Source organism: Musca domestica, unplaced genomic scaffold (assembly GCF_030504385.1).
Source record: "Musca domestica strain aabys unplaced genomic scaffold, Musca_domestica.polishedcontigs.V.1.1 14, whole genome shotgun sequence".
Taxonomy (NCBI): domain Eukaryota; kingdom Metazoa; phylum Arthropoda; class Insecta; order Diptera; family Muscidae; genus Musca; species Musca domestica.
This window is the reverse complement of record NW_026712192.1, coordinates 4,846,383-4,867,246: the sequence shown is the minus strand read 5'-3', so window position 1 is coordinate 4,867,246 and position 20,864 is coordinate 4,846,383. Positions and strand designations below refer to the sequence as shown.

Sequence of the window (20,864 nt, the reverse complement as noted above, 5' to 3'; positions counted from 1 at the left end):
GAGGAAGTGGATCGATATTGTGCGTCTGCGGACACAATTTAAGTTTGATACAAATATATTTTACGATGGGCCAACTTTGGACCATATCAGACATTCCCTTCGAGAGTCATGGTGTGCTCCATACAGCACAGATTTCCATTTCATTAATGCTATACAAATTTAATGCTTGCATTGGGAATAGCATGGACAACAACCACCTGTACAATTTCTTTGTACTAAAACAACTATACTTGAAAAGTAATTGAGAGTTGCCGTACGAGAGCGCAGTGGGAACACATTATTCTCTCCATGACAAAATTGTTGCCTATCTCTGGAATACACAAATCCAATGCATACTATTTAATGGAGAATTATAATAAAAAGTGATATCATTATTTTATTTATTGGTATATACTACACCGCATTGTAGGGTAGGGTATTATGTCTCTGTGCATTAGTTTGTAATATAGAGAAGGAAGCGAGTTAGACCCATAGTTCTTTTTGATGGTCTGCATAGAATCAAATTCTGAGTAATAACTGAGTACAGATATATTTTATCTTAACAACAGATCTTGTGTTAGCAAAAATGTTTGTATATGTGAAGTTTGAAGAAAGTTAAATGCTTATTACGCATTCTTCGAGCGTTTTGTGTTGCTAAAAACTTGAACCCTATGTGGGAAGAAAATATTCCGATCTGTACCATCTTTTCAACAGATCTTGTGTTTATGGAAATATTGAGATGTTCCAAGTCTGGAATGGAATCGAATGTTAATTTCGCGTTTTTTGAGCCCTTGTAGTGGAGGTACCAGAAGGAGTGGACCGATCACAAAAGATCTTTAATTGTTCACAACAGCTCTTTTGCAGTGTTAGTTAGTAGAAATAATGGTATGTGTGAAATATAAAGAGAACCTGATGTTTATTTCGAATTTTATAAACGTTTTATTTATTCAAAACTTTGACCTTTTGTGAGGGAGGTACCAGAAGGAATGGTACGATTTCAACCGTTTTTATTACAGATCCTGTGTTGATAGAAATATTCAGAAGTGCCAAGTCTATTGGAATCGCATGTTAATTTCTCGTTTTATGAGCTTAATCGATATTCAAAATTTCGACCTTTTGTGGGGGAGGTACTAGATGGAGTGAACCGATATATTCCATTTTAACACCAGATCTTGGGTTCATAAAAATGTTGCGATGTGGGAAATTTTGAAGACTATCGGATTTTTACATCACATTTTGTAATAGTTATAATTATTCAAAATTTGTACCCTTTGTGGGGAAGCACTTGATTGAGTGGACCGATATTATCCATTTTTCACCTGACCTAGCACTGACGCAAATATTAAGATTTGCAAAATTGGATCAAAATCGGATCATCGTTTCTCATCTGTGCAGAAAACATATTTTTATACCCTCCACCATACTGGAGGGTATATTAACTTTGTCATTCCAACTTCTCAAAATACTCATGTCAGACCCAACAAAGTATATATATTCTTGATCAGCGTAAGATTCTAAGTCGATTTAGCGATGTCCGTCTGTTGTAATCACACTATCTTTCGAACGAATTGAGATAGAAGGTTAAAATTTTGCACACATTATTATTTTTCCAGTAGGCAGGTAAATTTCGGAAATGGGCCATGTAGGTTCACGTCTTCGTATATCCCTTATGTAACAGTACCTCCCGATATTCGGTATTTTAATGATTTTAGCGACATTATTCACCGGAATTGTCTCAAAATTGGTATTTGAAGTTCGTAATGGATACTACAGCCTATGACAGAAAATTGTCTGTGCAGGTCTACGTCTTCGTATAACCCCCATATAACGGTACCTCCCGATATTCGGATTTTGATGATTTAGCGACATTATTCACCGGAATTGTTTCAAATTTTATATTTGTAGTTCCAAACCAGCCATCTTCAATCAGACTAAGGTCATAAGCGAAATGGACAATATTTTTCTACTCCATTTGTAGCTCTCCTAAAGAGAATAAAAATTTAGAATAACAATAAAATATGTCGAAATATATTTTAATAAACGGATAAAGGCTGAGGGTATCAATCTGTCGGCAAAACCTACTGATACTCTGTAACTTGTTTACCTTACCTTTCAATATTTTATTCGTCTCATACAGTTTCCAATTTTATACCCTAGACCATACTATGGAGGGTATATTAACTTTGTCATTCCGTCGATTTAGCCATTTCCGTCAGTATGTCTGTCTGTCCGTCTGTCTGTCTGTTGTAATCACGCTATCTATCGAACGAATTGAGATAGAAGGCTAACATTTTGCACACGTGTTTATTTTTCCAGTAGGCAGGTTAAGTTCGTAAATGGGCCATGTAGGTCCACGTTTTCATATAGCCCCCATATAATGGTACCTCCCGATATTCGGTATTGTGATGATTTTAGCGACATTATTCACCGGAATTGTTTTAAATTTGGTATTTGAAGTTCGTAATGAATACTACACCATATGCCTATGCAGGTCCAGGTCTTCGCACAGCTCCGATATAACGGTAACTCCCTATATACGATATTTTGATGATTTTAGCTACATTATTCACCGTTTATTTCAAGTTTTGAATTTGAATATGGCAATGGCTAATGGCAAACAATGCCTATGTAAGTCCACGTCGTATAGACCCCAATATAACGACTGTATTCGGTGTTTTTAAAATTTTAACAGAATTTTTTAAGGATTTTATTTTTTGAAAATTTCCAAATTCGTTCCAAATGGTGGAGGGTATTCAAAGTTCGGTCAGGCCGAACTTACTGCTTTTTAACTTGTTATTTTTTGCTCGTCCGTAACCTTCAACAGCTTCGCCTTCTAAGCATATGGGAATGATGATCCCCCTTTACATTATTGGCCGTTTGATTTGGGTGATTCTTGGGGAGAGAAAATGTAAACAAAAACGTTTTTTTTCCCAAATATGAGAGTGACGAGCATAAATAATTGAGATACTCTCTACCACAAAATGCACTGTTGCTGGTGCTGTTACTGTTGTTGCTGTTCTCAGGCATAATGGGCATGACCACTAATACACTCACAAACTAAAACCACACACAGATACTCTCTCACTGTTCTCGCCTTACAAATGGTATATGTATTTAACAAATTAATAGCACGTACTATGAGATACATTAGTACAGGCAAAAGAGACCCAGAGAGAGACAGTGATGGCAACTGAGAGCGAGAGAATGGAGCTATCTTATTAGACATAAAGTTTGAACCGTTTATTTTCCAGTCTTCGATGAGTATTCAAAGCGAACGGTATTGAAATAAAAATACAAACGGCGAAATAATAAACAAATAACAAAAAAAAATTACAAAAAACAACAAAAAAGTGATTACAAATGGTAATGAGAAGAAAAATCTACAGTTTTTTTTATTAGAAAGAAAACAAATTTTCGGAAAATCTAGATATGAGAAAAATTTGTTTCTTTTGGAGATAATTTTAATTGGGTCTATGTGCGTTGGGTAAATGTGTGTTGACATACAAATGTATTTAAGCCAAGTTAATTGAATGGCCAATGATTTTGTATAACCAGAATTAAAATTGAAAAATTATAAAATTGAATATTAAGAAAGAGAATGTTTTTTTAGATGTGTGTGTCTATGTGTTTTGGCTTTTGGTATTGAAATTCGAGTGGAGTTGCTGCACCAGCCATGTTTGTCTGGATTTGTAAAGTTTTGCTGGTGTGAGTGCAACAATTTGTGGAAAATGTGAAATAAATTACCTACCATTACCCACAACAACAGCAACAACAAAAGTGGCTGACAACATGACGACAACAACAACAACAAGCTAAAATAGTGTAGAAGATAGAAGTGCCCAAAAAGAAGTGCAATGGAAAACACCATAGCTGTTGATGAGGAAGAAATTGAGGAAAACGAAGACAACAACAACGAATGACAAAGAACCGTGAAGAAGATGAAGAACAAATGATAGTGAAATAAAACAACAGCAACAACTACATCACTGTGTTTGTTTGTAATTCTTGTTTTTGTTTAAAAATTCAATGGCTTAAAATCAATATTTGCGTAACCAACAACAAATACAAAAAAAAAAAAGAAAACAATGCTGGAAAAAGAACGGAAAATTCAAAAGCAACAACAATTACAATAAGAGAATAACAAAATGGAAATAAATGTTGTCAATAAAAAAAAAAACAAATTCAAGGGCTTGCCTTTGCACTGGTCGGGTAGCGGATATGTTCACATATAAAGAACAGGACAGGTCATGTTGTCACATACAAATTAAATGGGTACTTCAACCAGAAGAAGTCAAATTGTATGGTCAAAAAAATATTAAAACATTGTAAATTAAAAAAAATTCTCAAAGAAAAACAAATTTCCAAAAATTCTATTAGATAATCGTTGCGGACCACCTACTTCCCCCGAATAATTCTCCTAGCATTTTGGGGTTATATAAAAAGAATACAAAACCATCCCAAAAAAACGTGACTCTTCTTTTGAGGCCTCTCGAAACTCTTTAACTAAATTAGTGCTGGGAATTTTCTATGGAATCCCCAGTCCAAACCAAAGTTAGCAGACGAAATTAGTGAAAAACGCAAAAGACATGCTTTGCGTCAGCTTTTTTCTTTTCAATTCCTTTCTGCTATGTACTTGGTTGTGTGAAGTTTTTGGTTTTTTTTTCGGACGAAGTCTTTTGCAAATCCTACTTTGTGGCTATGGCAGAGATGGGAATTTGGAATATGCATTGAAAACTTAAAAAGAAGATTTTTTTTGTTGGGCGCCATTTGACCTTAATTTTAGAAACAATAAATAGAAAGTCCTAAAGTCGGGCGGGGCCGACTTTATGATACCCTACACCACTTTGCTAATTTAGTAGAGCTCCACGTAACAATTAAAAGTTTTTATGGGAGAATTCAATCATACACGCTATGATTATAATTTAATGTTCAAAGGACTAAATATGCCGAAACATTTGTATCTTTTAAATTCGGACTTGTATTGACCATTTGGTGCAAAATTAATTTAAAATCAGGTAAAGATATATATGGGAGCTATATCCAAATCTGAACTGATCTCGAAAAAATTTTGCAGATAGATTTCTGAGCTGTATATAACATATTTCCTGAAATATCGTTGTTACGGAGTGCATATTACGGCTGTGGGTAACAAATACTAGAAATCGGATGAACAATATATATGGGAGCTATAGCTATATCTTAACCGATCTTCACCAAATTTGACATACTAGCTTCTGGACTCAATTCGGTCGTAAGTTCCAAATTGTATCCCATTTGGGAAAATATTAGACGTTTGGTTCACAATAAAAGGTAAATCGGACGAAGTTATATATGGGAGCTATATCCAAATCTGAACCTATCTCGATAAAAATTAGCAAAGGTATTTCTGAGCTGTATTTGATATATTTCCCCAAATATTGTTGTTACAGAGTGCATATTACGGCTGCGGAGGACAAAATTAACAAATCGGATGAACAATTTGGTTGAATATGAATATGCAAAATTCCATACTATTCGGGCTGATATTACACGTTTGGTGCACAATAAAAGGCAAATCGGACGAAGATATATATGGGAGCTATATCTAAATTTTTACCGATTATCTCCAATTTCAATAGGGTTTGTCCTTGGGCCAAACAAATGTTGTTTGGAAAATTTCATCTCAATCGGATAATAAATGCGACCTGCATTTTGTTCATAAGAATACATGGACAGACGGACGGACGGACGGACGGACAGACGGACTGACATGCATAAATCAACTCAGAAAGTGATTCTATGCAGATCATCAAAAGGAACTATGGGTCTATCTCGTTTCCTTCTCCATGTTACAAACAAATGCACAAAGACATAATACCCTTACCACTATGTGGTGTAGGGTATAATGAGCAACAAGGAAAAACAAAAGTAGGACATGATCTACTACATAATGCCTTAGAGCTCTCTGAAGGGAAATACACATTGATATGACTTTGGGCCCGAGCTCCTCGCCAAAATCTTTAATTCTCTGACTAGTTTAGGTACATTACTTGGTACTTACTTTAGGTACATTACATGTAAAAAGTTCGACGGGGTCGAATTTTTTAATATCCTCAACCATTTGGAAATAAATTGAAAAACATTTAAAAAATGTCGAAAATTTCCATTTAAATGAAAGCCGAGGACCTGCATACGCATTTTTTTGTCAAAGGCTGTAGTACGCATTAGGATTTTAAAATACAAAATTTAAATCAATTCCGTTGAATAATGTCGCCAATATCATTAAAATCAGACAGACTGACGAACATCGCTAAATCGACTTAGAATTGTTGTTTCTGACATGAATATTTGGAGGAGTTACAAAGAGAATGACAAAGTTTATATATCCTCCATAGTATGAGGAAGGGTAAAAAAATGGGTTTTGGAAGTATAAATAAGGCATTTTTTATTGGGCGCCATTTGCCAAAAGTTTTGCGTAACGGATTAAAATAACAACAAGTAAACAGTAAGGAAAGGATCAAAGTCTGACGGTGCCGACATTAAACTACTCTATACAACTATGCAGGGAAATACGTAGGGGGATGGCCCTGGTCTCGAGCCGATATTCTCTGAATTTTGAAGGGAACTCGACAAAATTTTGCAAATTTTTTTCTATGACGTATATGATATTTTGTACGACAAGAGCCGATTTTCATCAAAATTTGACATACTTGCTTCAACGCTATATCTAAATATAAACAAATGTCGACAATAATTCATGGGGGTATTTCAGCCCCTATCTGCTATATTGTACCGAATGAAACACTTATATGGGGTATATTACGGATTTGGGAGACTTAAACATCAATTCGGTATTAGCTATATGTGAACCGGTTTTTACAACATTTCATAAACTTTCTTAAAAATGTCAAAACATTTCCATTTGGTCAGATATCACAGATCTGGTGGACAACAATCTTGAAATCTAAACCTGAGCCTAAACCTATATATAACCTTGTCTGATGTCTTGTATGAATTGAGAGGTATATCTATATTTAGACCGGTTGTTACCAGCTTCAAAAATTTCATCTTAATCGGACAATGTGAGTATATGCGACCTGCACCTTGCTTAGAAAAATCCATGAACAGACGGACAGACAGACTCACGGATGCCACGCATATATCTGACTGAGAATGTAATTTCATGTAGATCATCAAAAGGAACTATGTCTTTGTGCATTTGTTCGTAAAATGGAAAAGGAAACTCTTGAAGATCTTCATAGAATTACTTTCTGATTCGATGTATGAATATGTCCGTCTGTCTGTCCATTTATTTTTGTGAACAAAATGCAGGTCGCGTTTATTATCCGATTGTGATGGAAATTTCCAAACAATATTTGTTTTGCCAAAGAACGAACCCTATTGAAATTGGTGCGAATCGATTAAAATTTGGATATAGCTCCCATATATCTTCAACTAATTTAGAGTTAATTGTGCACAAAATGGTCAATATCATTCCAAATGACCTGAATTTTGGCACATCCGATCGAATTCAGTGTAGGAGTCTAGGAGTAAGCACATCAAATTCGGAGAAAAGAATATAAAAATAAGTGCCTAATATATTATCAAGATCGGTTCGGTTTTGGATATAGCTTTTTATCCGATATCAGGTTTTTTGAGCACCAAATGGCTAATATTTTGTAATAAATTTGGCACTTCCGACGGAGTTCAGCCCAGAAGCAAGTACTTCAAATTTTGGTGAAAATCGGTTCAGATATATTTATAGCTCCCATATATATGTTTTAACGTTTTAATGTTAAAGTCCCTCATATGTGTAACATGCACTCCACAACAATAATATTTGATACCGGACATCAGCAAAAGCTCAAAAATACCTCTGTCAAATTTAATACAGATCGGTTCACAAGCTATTACAATATTCAAATGCGAAACTTGAAAAAAAATCAGCTTATAATGTAGCTAAAATCATCAAAATACCGAACATAGGGAGGTTCCATGAGGGTTATAAAACGTGGACCTGCACAGACAATTTAATGGCTTTGGCTATAGTATCCATTACGAACTTCAAATACAATATGTGAAATAATTCCGGTAAATAATGTCGCTAAAATCATCAAAATACCCAATATCGGTAGGTACAGTTATATGGGGGCTATACGAAAACGTGGGCCTACAAGGCTCAGTTTCTGTCTTAGTATGTAGTATCCATTACGAACTTCAAATACAAAATGTGAAATAATTCCGGTAAATAATGTCGCTAAAATCATCGAAATACCCAATATCGGTAGGTACAGTTATATGGAGGCTATACGTAAACGTGGACCTACATGTCTCATTTTCTGTCTTAGTATGTAGTATCCATTACGAACTTCAAATACCAAATTTGAAACAATTCCGGTAAAATTGTCGCTAAAATCATTAAAATACCGCATATCGAGAAGTACCGTTATATGGGGGCTATACGAAGACTTGGACCTACATAGCCCATTTTCAATACCAAAAGTCCTTTGAGTAAAATTTTAATAACCTACTTCATTTCGTTCGGAAGCTAGAGTGATTTCCACAGACGGACAGACTGACGGACATTGCTAAATCGACATAGAATTTTATGCTGATCAAATATATATATACTTTGAAGGGTCAAAAATGTATATTTCGAGGTGTTAAATACGGAATGACAAACTTAATATACCCTCCATACTATGGAGGGTATAATAAAGGTATCAGTCGGTATTGCCGACAGCCTATGACCGTTTGTAAATATATATTCAGACTTTATTGAAGAAGTTCCGAATTTCCATTTTCCATTTCATATCTGACATAAGCATATTACAACGTACCAGGACAATACTACTCCTTCACATTATATGAGATATGTATTTCAATTAATTTAATACTGATAAAAATAGTATGACCTGAAATATGTAAATAAAATCGTATTTTTTTCAATTTTAAAAATTGTTACTCAAATTTGTAACTTCTTGTGGGGAAGGTGCCAGAAGAAGTAAGTAAGCAATTCAGCATTTTCCATGCATTTTCCCTACCGAAACCGCCACTTTGGTTAGAAAATCGAAAAAATTCGATTATCTGAAATCAGTTGGGAATATAAGGCATATATAGCCAGAAAGTACCCCTCGAGACCTTTCATTTATGACCCGCCTCAATGACGCAGCTAGTATAGTTTTTGTGCAATTCAGCATTTTCCATGCATTTTCCCTACCGCCAACACCACTCTGGTTATTCGTCCTCGTCGGGAAATTATGTCATTTTCCTGTTAAATTAATTTAATTCAAATTAATTTAAAAATACGTTGATTTATCCAAAAAAAATGGTAAAAATCATTAATATTAAAAAAAAACTATTTTTCAATTAACCCCTTGCGCACCAACACATTGCATTTATATTTTAAAATTTATCTTCACGGGCATTTCCCATATAGGAAAGTATATATGGATCTTCCTAGCTCGCCGAGCTGAGTCGATCTAGCTATGTATGTCCGTCAGTCCGTCTGTCCATGTTAATTTGTAATCACTCTACAGGTCGCAATTATGGCCCGATCCTTACGAAATTTTGCACGAAGGTGGAGTTAGGGTCAGAATAGAAGCCTATTTCTTTTGGAGATTAAAATAACAACAAGTAAACAGTAAGGAAAGGATCAAAGTCTGACGGTGCCGACATTAAACTACTCTATACAACTATGCAGGGAAATACGTAGGGGGATGGCCCTGGTCTCGAGCCGATATTCTCTGAATTTTGAAGGGAACTCGACAAAATTTTGCAAATTTTTTTCTATGACGTATATGATATTTTGTACGACAAGAGCCGATTTTCATCAAAATTTGACATACTTGCTTCAACGCTATATCTAACTATAAACAAATGTCGACAATAATTCATGGGGGTATTTCAGCCCCTATCTGCTATATTGTACCGAATGAAACACTTATATGGGGTATATTACGGATTTGGGAGACTTAAACATCAATTCGGTATTAGCTATATGTGAACCGGTTTTTACAACATTTCATAAACTTTCTTAAAAATGTCAAAACATTTCCATTTGGTCAGATATCACAGATCTGGTGGACAACAATCTTGAAATCTAAACCTGAGCCTAAACCTATATATAACCTTGTCTGATGTCTTGTATGAATTGAGAGGTATATCTATATTTAGACCGGTTGTTACCAGCTTCAAAAATTTCATCTTAATCGGACAATGTGAGTATATGCGACCTGCACCTTGCTTAGAAAAATCCATGAACAGACGGACAGACAGACTCACGGATGCCACGCATATATCTGACTGAGAATGTAATTTCATGTAGATCATCAAAAGGAACTATGTCTTTGTGCATTTGTTCGTAAAATGGAAAAGGAAACTCTTGAAGATCTTCATAGAATTACTTTCTGATTCGATGTATGAATATGTCCGTCTGTCTGTCCATTTATTTTTGTGAACAAAATGCAGGTCGCGTTTATTATCCGATTGTGATGGAAATTTCCAAACAATATTTGTTTTGCCAAAGAACGAACCCTATTGAAATTGGTGCGAATCGATTAAAATTTGGATATAGCTCCCATATATATCTTCAACTAATTTAGAGTTAATTGTGCACAAAATGGTCAATATCATTCCAAATGACCTGAATTTTGGCACATCCGATCGAATTCAGTGTAGGAGTCTAGGAGTAAGCACATCAAATTCGGAGAAAAGAATATAAAAATAAGTGCCTAATATATTATCAAGATCGGTTCGGTTTTGGATATAGCTTTTTATCCGATATCAGGTTTTTTGAGCACCAAATGGCTAATATTTTGTAATAAATTTGGCACTTCCGACGGAGTTCAGCCCAGAAGCAAGTACTTCAAATTTTGGTGAAAATCGGTTCAGATATATTTATAGCTCCCATATATATGTTTTAACGTTTTAATGTTAAAGTCCCTCATATGTGTAACATGCACTCCACAACAATAATATTTGATACCGGACATCAGCAAAAGCTCAAAAATACCTCTGTCAAATTTAATACAGATCGGTTCACAAGCTATTACAATATTCAAATGCGAAACTTGAAAAAAAATCAGCTTATAATGTAGCTAAAATCATCAAAATACCGAACATAGGGAGGTTCCATGAGGGTTATAAAACGTGGACCTGCACAGACAATTTAATGGCTTTGGCTATAGTATCCATTACGAACTTCAAATACAATATGTGAAATAATTCCGGTAAATAATGTCGCTAAAATCATCAAAATACCCAATATCGGTAGGTACAGTTATATGGGGGCTATACGAAAACGTGGGCCTACAAGGCTCAGTTTCTGTCTTAGTATGTAGTATCCATTACGAACTTCAAATACAAAATGTGAAATAATTCCGGTAAATAATGTCGCTAAAATCATCGAAATACCCAATATCGGTAGGTACAGTTATATGGAGGCTATACGTAAACGTGGACCTACATGTCTCATTTTCTGTCTTAGTATGTAGTATCCATTACGAACTTCAAATACCAAATTTGAAACAATTCCGGTAAAATTGTCGCTAAAATCATTAAAATACCGCATATCGAGAAGTACCGTTATATGGGGGCTATACGAAGACTTGGACCTACATAGCCCATTTTCAATACCAAAAGTCCTTTGAGTAAAATTTTAATAACCTACTTCATTTCGTTCGGAAGCTAGAGTGATTTCCACAGACGGACAGACTGACGGACATTGCTAAATCGACATAGAATTTTATGCTGATCAAATATATATATACTTTGAAGGGTCAAAAATGTATATTTCGAGGTGTTAAATACGGAATGACAAACTTAATATACCCTCCATACTATGGAGGGTATAATAAAGGTATCAGTCGGTATTGCCGACAGCCTATGACCGTTTGTAAATATATATTCAGACTTTATTGAAGAAGTTCCGAATTTCCATTTTCCATTTCATATCTGACATAAGCATATTACAACGTACCAGGACAATACTACTCCTTCACATTATATGAGATATGTATTTCAATTAATTTAATACTGATAAAAATAGTATGACCTGAAATATGTAAATAAAATCGTATTTTTTTTCAATTTTAAAAATTGTTACTCAAATTTGTAACTTCTTGTGGGGAAGGTGCCAGAAGAAGTAAGTAAGCAATTCAGCATTTTCCATGCATTTTCCCTACCGAAACCGCCACTTTGGTTAGAAAATCGAAAAAATTCGATTATCTGAAATCAGTTGGGAATATAAGGCATATATAGCCAGAAAGTACCCCTCGAGACCTTTCATTTATGACCCGCCTCAATGACGCAGCTAGTATAGTTTTTGTGCAATTCAGCATTTTCCATGCATTTTCCCTACCGCCAACACCACTCTGGTTATTCGTCCTCGTCGGGAAATTATGTCATTTTCCTGTTAAATTAATTTAATTCAAATTAATTTAAAAATACGTTGATTTATCCAAAAAAAATGGTAAAAATCATTAATATTAAAAAAAAAACTATTTTTCAATTAACCCCTTGCGCACCAACACATTGCATTTATATTTTAAAATTTATCTTCACGGGCATTTCCCATATAGGAAAGTATATATGGATCTTCCTAGCTCGCCGAGCTGAGTCGATCTAGCTATGTATGTCCGTCAGTCCGTCTGTCCATGTTAATTTGTAATCACTCTACAGGTCGCAATTATGGCCCGATCCTTACGAAATTTTGCACGAAGGTGGAGTTAGGGTCAGAATAGAAGCCTATTTCTTTTGGAGATGATCACCAAATGTTTAGGGGTTGAAATGGACCAAATACTGAAAAAATGTCGGATTTTCCAGTAGCTATACAGGTCGCAATTATAGACCAATCGACGCGGAATTTTGCATGTAGCTAGAGTTTAGGGCAGGGAAGAAGCCTACCAATTTGGGTGGTCATCGGATAATATTTAGCGGGTAAAATAGACCATATCTTTTGTGTTGAAAAAACTCAAAATTTTTCATTAAACCGCGAATATTTTAAATCCCGGCGAAATCACAAAGCCATGACAAGGTTACTTCTGATCTTTACATTGATGTTAACATCCAACAAATCGGATATATAGCAAAATATGTGCGATATATATGTCTATCAAAGAAGATATGCTTGAAAGATCTCTTATATGTCGAGAACGGCTGCACTGATTTCGACAGTTCTCATTAATTCAGAATGGCCTCTTGGCAGGAAAGAAAAAACGTCTAAAAAACGCATAAAAATATCTCTCTAAAGATGAAAATATTGATTTTCTAACATTTTCTCATATTTTTTCAATTTTGTCATACTTTTGGCATATTTTCATTTTGAATTAAACATTTGGTAATATTTCTACAGCTAACAAAACTAAGTAGTTAGGATATCAGGATATCATATACAGATCGCATTTATGGCCCGATCCTTACGAAATTTTGGATGGGGATAAGATGAGAGTCAGAATAGAAGCCTTTTCTTTTTGGGGATGATCGCCATATATTTAGGGGTTGAAATGGACCAATAACTGGAAAATTGTTAGCAGGTCGTAATTATCGTAATTATGGGGGTTACCGGACATTGCAAAAGTCAAGCAGTTTTGGATGGCCATCCAAAAATATTCAATGTGTGAAATAGTTTGCCAACTTTTGTAGACAAAATACGAAAATGTCCATTCCAGTGGCTTTTTAGAGAATTTACAAATACAGGAAATACGCACTTCTGAATATTTCGTTAATGCTGATTTCGTTGAAGAATATAGTCAAATGTCTGTATCTCGTATAGATGCGTTTCAGTCAAAAACCAATAATAAATGTTAATCTATTGCCACTTCTGAGAGATTATAGGTTTTTGGGAAATATTGGTCCCAGATCTAGGAAGACCATTTAAGTGCAACATCTACCAATAAATTTGAAATGAGCAAATTAGTTTAAGTTGCTATTATTCGAAAATTAGAGAACGAAACCTGATGCTTTTCTTTTATTATTTGTCACAATATCTTGTGGAATTCTTTAGAGTATCTCGCCTATATAACCTGTATCGTTTATTATAGTGTTGTAGGGTATTCAACGGTCGGCCCCGCTCGACAGTAGCCTTTGCTTACTTGTATTTTAAATGTCTTTAAGAGGACCTTTATCTATTAAAACCACAAAGAATTATAATTATATTATTAGTAAACTTTCCATCCCTGGCATTTGTACATGCGTGTGGCACATTGTATTGTTGTTAATTTCCTTTTTCCTCTGTTCTTCTTCTAATCCCTTCATTTGCTTTTCTTCCTTCTTGTTTTTTTTTTATATTTTTTATTTGTAGATAGTATTCCCAATGTTCTCATATGATTTTTCGGATGTACTTATATCTGCGGGTTTGCAAGCTAGTCCGTCCGTCTGTCCACAAGAAAAAGCGCAACAAAAAACTTTTTTTTGATTTCTTCCTTCGTTCGTTTCGTTTTGTGAGCAAAGTTGTGTGCCTCTGCTGTCATCTTCTTTTTTTCTGCTGTTTTATTGTTGTTGTTATATATTTTTGTTTTTTGGTAGTATGAACACGCGAATTGTAACAATGTGACGTTTGTTCAGAACCATCTGTTATTTTTACTTGGAAACCCGAATACAACACGTGAGGGGCAGGGGGCATGGGGGACAGAAAACGGAATGCCAGACATAAAAAGTTTGTGTGTCGAAATGTTATGTTGCCAAAAAAAAAAAAAAACAAGAGACAGACAGTCAGAGGAGAGAAGAAAGCCAACTAAAAACAGACACTCCTACCAATTGAAAAGGGAATTTATTCGAGTCCGAGAATGGGATTAAGGGGACTATTTTCAGATTTGGGCGTGGTTAATTTTATCCATAACGATTATATCTTAGGGGTTATAGGAGTTATTTTTTATGTTTCTCAACCGATTATAATCAACTCAGTCTTAAAAGTTATACGAACTCCGATTCTGACCACTAAGGAAAAAATCAAAATTGGGCACGCCCCATTATTGGATACCCTACACCACGGTGAATATTTAGTTGAACTACCAATAAAAAATAAACGTCTATATTGGGTATCTATAGAACGTAAAATATATCAACTACAGTAGATATTTAAGGCATATTACAGGCTTAATTTTAAATCGGTTCAATTATACCCTCAATTATACATCTCATTTGTTACGACCAAAACGTGCTTCATTGAAATTAAAGTTTTAGCCCTTTGGGGGTATTTGGACCAAATCCGTTTCAGGATATTTGGAGTCGGTCTAGCGATGTCCGTCTGTCTATGTGTATGGCTGGTGCGCTCGATAACTCTCGAAGGGAGTATCCGATTTGGTCCAAACATGGTACCCCGTAATATTATTATCAAACTTACATCGAGTTCGGAGATGGGCAACATAGGTCCCCTCCATCTGGTACCTCCACAACAAAAGGTCAACATTTTCAAAGAAAATGTGTTACTGCACAGAAAGAGAAAGGATGATCAGATTTTGCTCCAATTTTGCAAATTCTGATATTTACATCAGTGCTACGTCAGGTGTGAAAATTGACAATATCGACCTCCCACTAAAGGGTAAAAATTTTGAATAATTATAACTTTTATAATATGTACTGTAAGTCTCTGATTCTCTTCAAATTACACACATCATAATATTTTTATTAACTCAAGGACAGGGGGGAAAATTGAATGTATCGGTCCACTACCTTCTAGTACCTCCCTCACATAGGGGTCAAAATTTCCAATATTCATGAAGCTCATAAAACGCGAAATTAACATCCAATTCCATTCAGACTTGACAAATCTAAATATTTTATCAACACAAGATATGTTATAAAGATGGTAGAGATCGAATCATTCGTTCTGGTACTTCTCCCACAACCGGTCAAAATTTCGAATAACCAAAACGATAATTAAATAAGCATCCTGTTCTCTGCAAATTTTACACATTCATTTATTTTTACTAACACAAGATTTGATGTGAATATGGGATATATCGGTCCACTGCCCCTGGTACCTCCCCCACAAAGGCTCAAAATGTTGAATATCCATGAAGCTCATAAAAAGCGAAATTAACATCCGATTCCATTTATACTTGGTACATCTAAATATTTATATCTACACAAGATTTCTTATAAATATGTCAAAGATCGAACCATTCCTTCTGGTACCTCCCCTACAAAGGGTCGAAGTTTTGAATAACCAAACCGATTATAAAATCCGAAATAAGCATCCGGTTCTCTTCATATTTCACACATCCCATTATTTCTACTAAAACACGATCTGTTGTGAAGATAGAATATATTGGTCCACTCCTGCTGGTACACCACCCCCAGCCCCCCACAAAGGGTCAACATTTTGAATATCCATGAAGCTCACAATACTCTTAATTAACATGCGATTCCATTTCAGACTTGGCACATCTCAATATTTGAATCAACACCTTATCTGTTATAAAGTGGTAGTATCGGACCATTTCTTCTGGTACCTCCCCCACATAGGGTTCAAGATTTTGAAAAACAAAACGCTCAAAAAAGCGAAATAAGCACCAAACTCTCTTCAAGTTTCACACACAAACATTGTTGTTAGCACAAGATCTGTTGTGAAGATGATATATGTATGTGCGAATCCCTATTGATACCTCACCCAAAGATCACAATTTTCAATACTTTTGTCTGTCATAGCTTGCGAAACAATTTAAATATTTCTCTCAGCAAGAAACCTGAGGTGAATATGGATTTTGTGATTTCGCATAAAATTGGATATAAATGTTCGATTTTCTAGTAATTTTGTCCATACCAATATATTTATCTGCATTCGATGAAGTATGAAAATGTCCATTCCTTCGAAATCTACCCCATAGAGGATCAAAAATTTGAATAATCATAGCAGTAGTCAAAATATATTTATGGGGATTGGGTCAGAATAGCAGCCTATTTTCCTGATTTTGAGGATGCTCTATAGGCCACAATTATGAAGCAATCGACGCGGAAATTTTCATGGAGTTAGAGTTCAAGGCAGGGCAGAAAGTAACCAAATTGTATGGTAATCTGCAAATATTTAGCTGGTAAAATAAACCATAACTTTCATCTAAAAACTACCAAAATGTCCACTAAACCGCGAATATTTTTACCCCGGCCAAATCACAAATACATTAAAAGGTCACTTCTGACCATTACAGTGATGCTAATAGCCAAGCTATCGGATATGTAGCAAAATAGGTACAATATATATGTAAACGAAACAGATCTTAGTTATTCTGCTTATAAGTCAAGAACCGCTGGACAGATTTTCACAATTCTCATCAATTCGGAATGGTCTCTTGTCATAAAAGGATAATATCTATCCTTTATTGTCATAAAAATATGACAATAAAAACGTTAAGATTTTTTTTTTTTTTGTTTTTTAAATTTTTGTCAGATTTTTTTTATCGCATGCGATTTCTTCAATTTAGTTTACATTTTTGAATTGTATTTTTATAACCTCCACCTTAGGTGGATATATTATATTAAATATTCGTCGTAGACCCCATAAAGTATATATATTCATAATCAGCATAAAATTCTAAGCGATTTAACGATATCACGATACAGCCCACATTATTTGACGTAGAGCGCCAAAATTTAGTAGAGCAATTTGTATTGTGTCTAGGATGGTTGGTATTGAAAATGTGATATATCGGTCCACGTTCCGGCATAGTCCCTATATAACGGTAACTCCCGAAATTCGGCATTTTGATGATTTATGCCACATTTTTTCACTGATTTGTCTAAAAATTGGTATTTGTAGGTCATAATGGGTCCTAGTTCGTGTGGCGAAACATTGTATGTATAGGTCCACGTTTTGGTATATTCCCCATATAACGATACCTCCCAATATTCGGTATTTTGATGATTTTTGACACATTTTTTTTTATGAATTTCTCTGAAAATTGGTAGTTTCAGGTCATAATGGGTTCTAGCTCTTTTGGCGAAACACTGTATGTATAGGTCTACGTTTTTGTATAGCCCCATATAGCCGTATTTTGATGAGTTTTGGCACATTTTCCCATGAATTTTTTTAAAGTTAATATATGTGGGTCATAATGGGCTCAAATGTTTCCTTTTCCCCTTAGGTGGAGGGTATTAAAAGTTTGGCCCGGTCGAATTTAATGTTTTTTTACTTGTTTTTTTTTTTAAGTTTACATCCTGTTACTCACGAAATTGTGCATGAGGTTAGGGTCAGAATTAAATCCTATTGTTTTGAAGATTCACATTTAGGGGTTCAAATGGACCAAAAAATTAAAATTTTCCTCATTTTGCTGTTGCTCTACAGGTCACAATTGAAAACCAATCAACACGGAATTTTGCATGAGAAGAGAGTTAATTACAGGGAAGAAGTCTAGCATATTGGATAGCCATTGGATTATATTTGGCTGCTGTCGGCCCCGCACGACCATATCCTTTGCTTACTTGTTTTTAACTTGTTATAAATCGGATTCGATTATTATACGAGAGCTTTATCTATGTTTATATCCTTTGTCGACACCGAGTCTTTTTTTAGAAAGAACCCATTACATTTTTTCCACTGGTAGTTTGTTTATATTACCTTTTGATGGTAATTTGTTCTTTGGAATTATTTTCATTATTTTATTATTATTATTTATTTATTTATAATTATTGTTATTATTATTATTATTATTATTATTATTATTATTATTATTATTATTATTATTATTATTATTATTATTATTATTATTATTATTATTATTATTATTATTATTTTAATTTCTCAGGAACAAAAATGACAAATTTTGGTATACCTTAGTCCATTGGTATTAATGATTTTTTTAAATGAATAAATAATAAAAATATTTATTTTATTTTTTATATTATATATGAGAGATAACAATGGATGTGTACTGTTCTTTGTTGCAAATCGAGTTTGTGATTGAATTTAGAAACAATAATTCAATCACAAACTCGATTTGCAACAAAGAACAATACACATCCATTGTTATCTCAAGAATTTTTGAATAAAATAAACAAATGCGAAACCAGCATCGGTCGCGTTAGAATGTTTATTCACCATTTTTATTTTAAATTTAATATACCTATATCAATATATTTAGAATAGAAATATATGTATATACTTGTTGCAAAACCACAAAAGAGAAATATATTTTTGAATACAGAAGTAAAATTAAACCACATTGTGGGCTTCTTATAATATTGCCAGTCTATGCAGAGAAAAAATATTTTATTTACGATTGTATATTTGTTAATTGTTTTTAATGTTCGCTTGTCGTTTAACTCTTCTTGTGCAATTTCGAAAAAAAAAAATAGAATAAAAATCCAGTGATTTTTAGTACATATATGAAGAAGTTATAATATTAATTTTCTCTGAAACAAAATTTATTAGAAAACAAGTACGCATGCAGGGCCGACCATGTGATACTCTACAAAAGTATAATATACAGATGAAAAAACTGCAACAAAGTCAAACACCAAACTTTTTAATTTTTTTTTTTTTAATTTTATTGAAAACAAAAAATGTCGGAAATAGCATCAAATTTTAGAATAAATTTAGATTTGTTCAAATTGGTCACATTAGGCATGAATTATGGCCTTCAAACGGCTCATTTTTCAATATTTGCCGAATGGAATATTTCGATATGTTCAGCTCACGAGCCATTTGTCGGACACTGCGACGCGGGTTCGATCAAGTCGCTTCCTTACTTTTCGAGCCATTTCTGCTGAAGTTGCTGTTTTCTTCCGTCCACTTCCTTGACGTCGGGCTACGCTACCAGTATCACGGTAACGAGCGATAGTACGAGACACAAAAGATTTATTCACCTTTAAGTATTGTATTACTCTAACGATAGCCACTTGTGGTTTTCCAGCCAAATATAAAGAAGTCACACTATCTCGCTTGAATTCCATCTTTTCAATTGTGTGTTTCCATGTGTTTCAATTGCGACCTGTATAGCGACTGCAAAATCATTAACATTTTGTTTTTTAGTCCATTTGAACCCCTAAATATACATCTTTGAAAACAGTAGAAATCCTAACCCTACCCACATGCAAAATTTTGTGAGGATCAGATCTTTGATTGAGAAAAATATGTAGATATACCAAATTTAAAGAGAATCGCCGAATTTCGCCGTTTCACAAGTTATGAGAGATTTTAATTTTTGAAAATTGTGACCATTTGTGGGGGAGGCACAAGAAGGGGTGGGCCGATATCTATCATCTTCACACCAAATCTTGTGTTAGTAAACATTTTGGAATGTGTTAAATTGAGAAAAAAATCAGATGCTTATTTCGCATTTTATGAGAGATATAATTTTTCAAAATTTTGACCCGATGTGGTGGAGGTACTAGAAGGAGTGATCTGAAATATTCCATCTTCACACCAGATTTTGTGTCGATAGAAATATTAGGATGCGTAAAATTTGAAGAGATTTTGATGATAAATTCGTATTTATGAGAGGTAAAATTATTCAAAGTTTCGACCCGTTGCGGGGAAGTACCAAGAGGAGTGGTCCGACATATTCCATCTTCAGTCCTTGTCTTGTGTTGATAGAAATGTTGAAATGTGCCGATTTTGAAAGGAATTAGATGTCCATTTCCCGTTCTACGAACCTCATAGCTATACAAAATTTTGACCCCTTGTGGGGGAGGTACCAGAAGGAAATGATTATCTTATTGTTATCAATGTATTGGAATGTGTAAAATTTGAAGGTAATCGGACTCTTATTTCTCTTTTTATAAAAGTTATAATTATTCCAAAAATGACCTTTTATGGGGGAAGTACTAGATGCAGTGGGCTGATATTGTTTATTTTCTTTTTTTTAGTGCGCACCAGCCAGCCAGGCAGACAGACCGATGGACGGACATCGCTAGATCGACTCCAAATGTCCTGAAACGGATTTGGTCTAAAGAGACCTAAGGTCTACAAC

General features: G+C 34.4%; 1 protein-coding gene across 2 annotated transcripts in view; it reads left to right on the top strand.

The window, feature by feature from the left end:
* Positions 1-3,235: 3,235 nt before the first annotated feature.
* LOC101890662 (Ca(2+)/calmodulin-responsive adenylate cyclase) overlaps positions 3,236-20,864 on the top strand; it is a 320,493-nt gene continuing 302,864 nt past the window's right edge. For both annotated transcript variants that reach the window (XM_059119134.1, XM_059119137.1), the window contains exon 1: positions 3,236-3,342. The gene's annotated coding sequence lies outside the window, so the exon portion shown is untranslated. The remainder of the gene's footprint in view (positions 3,343-20,864) is intronic.